Source organism: Leptidea sinapis, chromosome Z (assembly GCF_905404315.1).
Source record: "Leptidea sinapis chromosome Z, ilLepSina1.1, whole genome shotgun sequence".
NCBI classification, from domain to species: Eukaryota; Metazoa; Arthropoda; class Insecta; order Lepidoptera; family Pieridae; genus Leptidea; species Leptidea sinapis.
In genome coordinates, this window is record NC_066312.1 from 11290613 (window position 1) to 11298607 (window position 7995).

Consider the following 7995-nt stretch of genomic DNA (forward strand, 5'->3'; position numbering starts at 1 on the left):
TAAAATATATATTTATTTTTTCATCCAGAAGGGTTAGCAGGCGATTTAGGCACAAAAGCAGCGCTATTTCTTCAACTTGGGAGGCTCCTTTGCACAGGATGCCGGCTAGATTATGGGTACCACAACGGCGCCTATTTCTGCCGTGAAGTGGTAATGTGTAAGCATGTGTACAGTGTTTCGGTCTGAAGGGCGCCTAGTGAAATTACTGGGTAAATGAGACTTAACATCATAATGTCTTTAGGTGACGAGCGCAGTTGTAGTGCCGCACAGAATTTTTTGGATATTTCAAGAATCCTGAGCGGCACTACATTGTAATGGGGAGGGCGTATCAATTCCCATCAGCTGAACATCCAGCTCGTCTCGTCCCTTTTTTTCATTTAAAAAAGCTTACATATACTCTTAAAGTTTACATATACTCGTATATTTATCAATATATATTTTAATAAGCTGAGAAATTATGTTGAAGTTTGATATAAATATTTAATATACAATTTAAATGTGCTCTGTAAAACAAATACAACTTCGTATACTTATATTTTAAAATTACATGCCGTTTATTACAGTTGAAAGTTGAGAACAGATTTTTATTTTATTTTCATAAATGAATCGTCTTTTTATTCCTTGCACCTGTTCCTTCTATATATTTTTAGTCTAAGGCAAGTAATTGTATGTTGCATAAATACCTATAGATGTGTAGAGAGTATTCGGTTTGAGTCCTGACCATATAATTCTAACTCATAAATTTCTGCCTCAAATAATACATAATATTCTCCTGCAATCTCTTCTGATTGATGTCACGTTGCAATACTTAAAAGACTCATTGAATTGATTTATGTTGTGTTTAAAACGCGGCTGTTTTAACGAAAATCTCACTTTGTTATAGATAATAGATATCTATAATAAATCGATAAAAATCAACTAGTTTAAGCTTTATTCACCAATATGTCGTTCCAGGAGTGGACACAGTAGAGCATTACATTTACTTGGGCGCACAGGTTAACAATGACGGCAGTTGTGTGCCGGAGATAAAAAGACGTATTGGTATGACCAAGGATGCTATGACCCGCCTGAACAAAATATGGAAAAAGAGGTGAATCACTATTAAGATCTGGTTAGTACGTGCCTTGATATTCCCCATTTTTCTGTATGGCGTGGAGGCGTGGACGATATGGCCTCGAGAGAGGCAAAGGATTGATGCCTTGGAGATGTGGTGCTGGAGGCGTATGCTGAGGATACCTTGGACGGCCAAGCGAACAAATGTGTTGATCCTCTCACAGCTCAAGATAAAAACCGCTGTCCACGATATGTCACCAACGAATTCTTTAGTATTTTGGCCACATAATGCGAAGGGGTATTCAGAGCCTGGAGAAATTGATCGTAGTTGGGACACAAATGGAAAGCGACCAAATAAAATGCTCCATGTCCCCGAGGTTTAGCTGCGTCGTCAAGGCCGCGATGGACAGAAGCCGATGGATACAAATAGTTCACTCCAAGTGTGGACCACTTGTTGATGACCACGACCCTCAGTCATGAGGGAACGACTAGAGAGAGAGAACCAATATTATGTAACTTAAGTCAAAGGATCCGAGGAATCCGGAAAAAGGATTAAACAAAATATGTATTGTTTTTTTTTTATGAATTTGTCAATGATATTTCATAACATCAAGAATTATTTCGTAAAATATGCTCCCTGTTGTTAACTGTCAAAACGTGCGTCAATAATAATTCTCTCATAGTCCTATAGAAAATATGTCCTTACAACACAAATATTGGAAATTAAAATAATTATGGGTCCCAAATCGAAATAAAAACTATCGTATAGTTCGACTATACTGCACTTCTTAAAGTTCCCATTAAAATCCGTTCATTAGTTTAGGAGTTTACTGGAAACAAAAATCAGGAGATTGGATTGGACTGAATTTATTATATTTATTTTTTTCTTAAACACTCTTTTTATGATTGATTTTCCCAATTAGGCTGGTCCGGGATTTTTGTTTTGTACAAATTTAGACAAAATTGCGTCTATTATACATATATTTATTTTAGTTCCTCTGGCAGGTCCGTCATGTTCACTACTATTGTTATAAAGTGCGGATTGATGCATCTACTGCACTCCTAATACTACTCTTTAGTGCCTGTTTATATAGAGTTAGTATATATATATATATATATATATATATATATATATATGTTCTATGAATAATATTATCATGTGTTATGTAGACCTCAAATTTTCTAAAACTGTGGTAAAATGTTATATATCTTCGAGATTCATATATGTGTTTTTTTTTATTCTCTGTTATAATAAACGTTTTTGATTTGATTTCCACAGAGGTCGCTCCCTTATTTTGTTCCTAGAAATCAATTTAAAAAACTTGTTTTTAATATTTTCGTTTAGTTGTATCGTAAAGGTATCGCGGAAAAAGTACCGACCGGTAGTTAAAGACCTACCAGTAAATAAAATTGGTCAGTTATATCCATTTACGCATCCTTAAAAAAGTTTTTTATTTTACCATCCTATATATTGTTTACATTATCGGTTGAATAATAGATACGCCTCTCTCATAAACTCCAAGTCATATTTGAAAATACGTTTTGTCATATTATTATTAAATATATACCATAAATAAATATTAAGATATACTATAAAGAATCAACGATAATATATACTTAAAAGTTGTTCTTAGGATAGAAATATCACAATTACACGATTTGTTTAGCAATGCAATAAAGACATGCCTGCGGCACTTTGTGCATATAAGCGGAAAACCACCAATAAATTTCTTCAAATGGCTATTTCACACAGAATGCGGCCCAATAGAAGCATGGCTTCAAATAGTTAGCCGAATTTTTCAAAGTTTTCTTTAAATCGCTTGGTTAGTATTTAATAAAGTATTATATTTTTTAAATTATTAATATTTACATTCTCCTCCAACAACAACTTACCAAAATAAATTAACGGTGGTTGGGGAGCATGAGTGATATTTTTCAAACGGTGTGTGAATTTGAAATGTTCACATAATATCTTGATAAGTTACATAGTTTTGTTCTATATCTATATATATATAAATGAATTGCTGTTCGTTAGTCTCGCTAAAACTCGAGAACGGCTGGACCGATTTGGCTAATTTTGGTCTTGAATTATTTGTGGAAGTCCAGGGAAGGGTTAAAAGGTGAATAAATATGAAAGTGTTCGGAATTAAATAAAAACAACAATTTTGTTTTTCCTTTGATGTGTCCCCCGTCGTCCGATATTTGTTTTGTATGGACATATTTTCTATGAGAGAATTTATTGACGCACGGTTTGACAGTTCTGATGTGAAACAATTTCATTACAAAAACAGGGTTCATATTTTACGAAATAATTCTTGATGTTATGAAATATTATTGACAAATTAATAAAAAATATTATTTTATTTATTATATACAGAACCACATCTGTCGGGTCAACTAGTTATATATATAATGTGCTGATGCCTTTTCGGAGTGCAGATAATATTATAAATACAATGATAATTCGCCAGCTACAAATTACGATAGTGATATTAACATATTATAATGTCAAGGAGCAGCACTTTGTTTATGTCAAGAATCTTAAGAGTTTCCGCTGGTTTCCTTTTCCTGATTAAAAAATAAGAAGTATTGACGGTTTAGGTTTCTCAAATACAACTCGCACATGCAGAATGTGCAGATATTTTTCTTTTTCAAAATATCCTATCTAGAGCCGTAAATAAAAAAAAAGCTTTATGGCGTGATTGTAATTGCATTGATTTTGAATAATTAACATGTATGGCCGATTTTTATAGGAAAAACGTTGGTGATTATTAGATCTACAAAATTTAAGTCACGTATATGAAACACATATTTTTCAAGAGATATATAAATCACTATAATCTAAGAAGAAACCGATTTCTTCCTTACAACCTTCAAGTTGGATAGTTAAAATAACGTAAATAAATAAAAGTAGAAATGCCATGTCATGAAAAAGCTAATTCCAATTACATATTATTTTCTGGCCGGCGATATATATTTGGCAACGAACGAATTCTATGTTTTTATAAATTTTTAATAAAAAAACATTTTTTCTGTTTTTTTCGAACAGGCGGACAAACGTGCGTAAATTACCTGATGTAAAGTGATCACCACTGCCCTTATTATTTTACAACACCAGAGAAACCAAGAGGCGACCTTCAGAAAAATAAAAGTCCTTTTTGAAACAGAATGGAACAAGACATCGAAATATGAGGATGATATCTATGTTTGTGGCCAGGTCTATATATCTACTATTTATATATTTTCGTCTATCATTCTATTCGCTCCGTGTCAAGTTGGGGTGGTCTGCTATAAAAACAATATAACGCAACTTATCCAAACAAAAACGCCCTCGGTGTGGTATGTCCATTACAGTTGAGTAGGTGTCACAGTACCCCATAGAGTGGTGGATGAAGTTGAACAGTTGGGTTGAGAAAGACCCTCAAGTGGACCACAGGGTGTACGCCCCGGGAATCCAATCCACCCCAAAACGCGTTATTAAAACATTTAAGACGTATAAAATAATATCGGCACCGCCTGCGGCGTCTCAACTGTTTGCTAATTTGTTTCGCGTTCGCAAATATATCTCCGCGAACCTATTATTTTGTAATATAGTTTCTCATTTTATTTTGACGATTAGTCGTAAGGGAGGGGTTATATTATTATTTTAACGAAGCATATTTGAGGGGGGTAATGTTTTCTTTTTTTTTTTCAAAGTTCAATTGACTAGTACTGTGTGTTTGTGTCCTAGAAGTTAAATTATTACTACTTTATATAAAAAAGGAAATGAAGATTGTTTCGACCATACTAACTATGAATATGGTAACACGTTTATTTATGGCCATATTTCTTTTTGCTGTTAAAATAAATCGACAGTGAGGTCTTTTTCAGATTGAAGAATTTTAAAACAAACATAGATACCATCGCTCTCACAGAACACTTTTCACTCATCACTCTCACCCACTGACCTCTACTATATTCCACTGGACTGGCTGTCAATGTGCTTTTGTGCCGTGTGTAACGAGAGAGCGGTACTAAAACTAGTGATGGCAACCTCAGCAAACATCGATAGAAATTGGAAAACTATTTACAAAAAAAAATCGTGTGATTTATTACGTTGATTCTCGAAGTATAAATAACACGGAAAACGTTTGAAATTATTTCAAATTGCAAAAATACTTCAGAGAACTGTACGTTCCTTCGCAGCTATTTGTATTAAACGTCATGATTGGTTCTGGAGTGTGGCACTTCAAAAAGGCATACAAAATTTCTGTTATACATATAGAACAGCCTGTCCAGTAGTATTTATACAGGTCAGTGCTCCGACCAAGATACTTGCTTCATTGTGTTTTTCTGCCGCATTTATTACGGGGAGTGTTCCGAAGAGCTGTTTCACCTGATTCCTGCCGCCAAATTCCACCTTCACGACACGCCTCAAAATAGGATATCATCCCCACCATCTGGATGTATGGCGGTGCTTCCTTCACGGTGCGGTTTTCAAGGAACTTTCTTCGACGTACTATAGAGCTGCGGAGTGAGCTTCCTTTATATATTACTGTTAATAGAATAACACTTTAACTTCACACTGCCAACTCGACGCACGCACACATACACACGATTTACACGGCCGCAAAGCAATCTTGGAAAGTCAAATCTATTGAGTGCCGCCACTGTGCCACGCCGTACGCCGCCGAGACTGGCCTCTGTTCGAGTTAAATAAGCTGCGCTGCGCCGTCCGCGTCGTCAATCTTTTTGTATGTACCAACCCTAGCGCTCAGCCCAGACTTAGGTATAAATTACAGGGAGACTGCTGAGTTACGCTACTGTTCTATTACTTATTTTGTCCCACTCTTTAATTTAACTACAAGCCAAGGAACGATACGTGCGGGCATTAGGCACACAAATAAATCACACAAACTTCAGTCGCGAGCTTGCTATTGATTGTCACACTAACGCAAACACTGCACTTGATTTACAATTGAATCACCGCAATGAAAGCATTAAAAGAAGTGTGTGTTTCGCATGGTACGCTATCTATTGCCGATAACGACTTCAACCGATCTGTGAACGAATGAAACGATTAAGGTATGATTGTTTAATCATAGTGACATCGCGGCTGTTAGGCCCACGTTACCCTTCTAGTCTTTTTTACCTATTCCGTGGTCGTGCTAACGCCAAGTCATCTTGCCGTGCACAGAGGACTGGTCCCGGACAATTCGAGCTGCTCTGCGTTGCAAGCGGTCAAATGGATCGAGCTGATACCGAGGTGCACTAGACCAGAGATGACAGCAAGCTGGACCTGTGCTTTGTAGAGATAATGTGGGCCGGATTGAAGTATTACCGTGCTCTATTTGTCACGCCCAGCTTCTTCGAAAGCAAATTCAGCTTTGCCCTCCAGATGACCGCAGAAGCTGACCAATGATTACTTCAATACGTAGGTTTATTATATAATATTGACACACTTTTAGGTACCTTAACTAGCCCCAGACTATGCATAGCCTATACTATGAGTGCCAGATGACGTTATTATGTTTGAGTTTAAGCATACATAAATACATATAAACATCCGTGACTCCGAAGCAATCATCCATATTAATCAGATAAATTGTTGCCCATATATGGGTTCGAAACCGGGATCTATTCATAAGTTTGTGTTTAAAATTTATATTACACAATATTTTTATTATAATTCTAATTAAATCCAGTCACACATACTACCTACTAAGTTATAGTAACTTACCTACTTACCAATGAATTATACCTTTGTTATTCATCCGCTTCGTAAAAATATTTGTTTAATAAGTTTCAACGGCAATATTTTAATGCCAGGATCGGGTTTTATCATTCATATTGTTCTACGGAGCAGCCTATACTACCTGAGATAGCGCGAAGCTCCGTCGGCGTCCTTTCGTTCAAGGTTAACAAAATACACATGCAAAAATCACCCTTACAAAGCTCAAAACAGGCTGGCATTCGCACGGACAGAATATACCGTCCTATACATGTTGAACAACTTTTTACAATATGCATTTGTGCAGTTTGAAGGAAACGTCTTTGTCTTAAAAGCAACTTATATGTTATACTTGTATATGTATGGTTATGTGACTTACCAATGAGGTGGTGCCGTAATTTTCTTCGTAGAAAATGTTTTAAGAATGTAATAGTGGAGTCCAAAACGTTGCTAGTTCGGGTAACATAACTCGACGTTCTGCGCGCACGATTTCCGAACGACAGAGGTAAGCGTTGGGACGCCAACTGTGCTCCGACGCCTATTTTTTAAAAGTTTCATTATGGAACCACGCCGTTAGCGAAGACAATTCGAAAGAGAAATGGTTGTTATCCTTTAATCATGAACGACACTAATATGTCAATATTTTTTTTACTTTTTGATGTGAAACTGTTTAGTGAACTTGTATAAGCGCGCTGAGCAATTTATTTTATCGGTGTTAAATAAGACTGAGCTGTCACGCTCGGCTGTCTTTCGGTGAACTTGTATAGGCACGCTGAGCAATTTATTTTATTGGTGTTGAATACGACTGAGCTATCACCTTCCTCTATGTAACGCATGGTCGGGTAGACTCTATATATATAACCTATCTATCCTTAGTTTAATTTACGGATACATTGCTGTCACCGTGAAATGACAAGACCTTATCTTTCCATAGTTATTTCCAATATTGTATTTATAGTCCAATGCTATCTGTCAATAGGTTATTGAAATGTTAGTAAGCGTAAAAGGATAGATTTGTCTACCTCTGGTAAGTTAAACTAAGGATAGATAGGTTATTGAAAACGGCCGTTAGAAAGACTCGAGATGAAACCTCTCCCGATAAGCCGCTTATCAGTAAACCGGGCGTGTCACCGCCGTTTAATAATATTATAGCTGTGCGCGTGAAACGCATGGCTACCATTAAATGTAAGTACGTAATTTATTTATTTTCCATAAGCTTTAGTGCAAAAAAA

General features: G+C 36.1%; 1 long non-coding RNA gene across 1 annotated transcript in view; it reads right to left on the reverse strand.

Annotated features, from left to right (window-relative positions):
- Window positions 1–7405, reverse strand: part of LOC126979108 (uncharacterized) — a 58845-nt gene extending 51440 nt beyond the window's left edge. Inside the window, exon 1 of the long non-coding RNA XR_007732752.1 lies at window positions 7143–7405. This is a non-coding gene — a long non-coding RNA (uncharacterized LOC126979108). The remainder of the gene's footprint in view (window positions 1–7142) is intronic.
- Window positions 7406–7995: the final 590 nt, after the last annotated feature.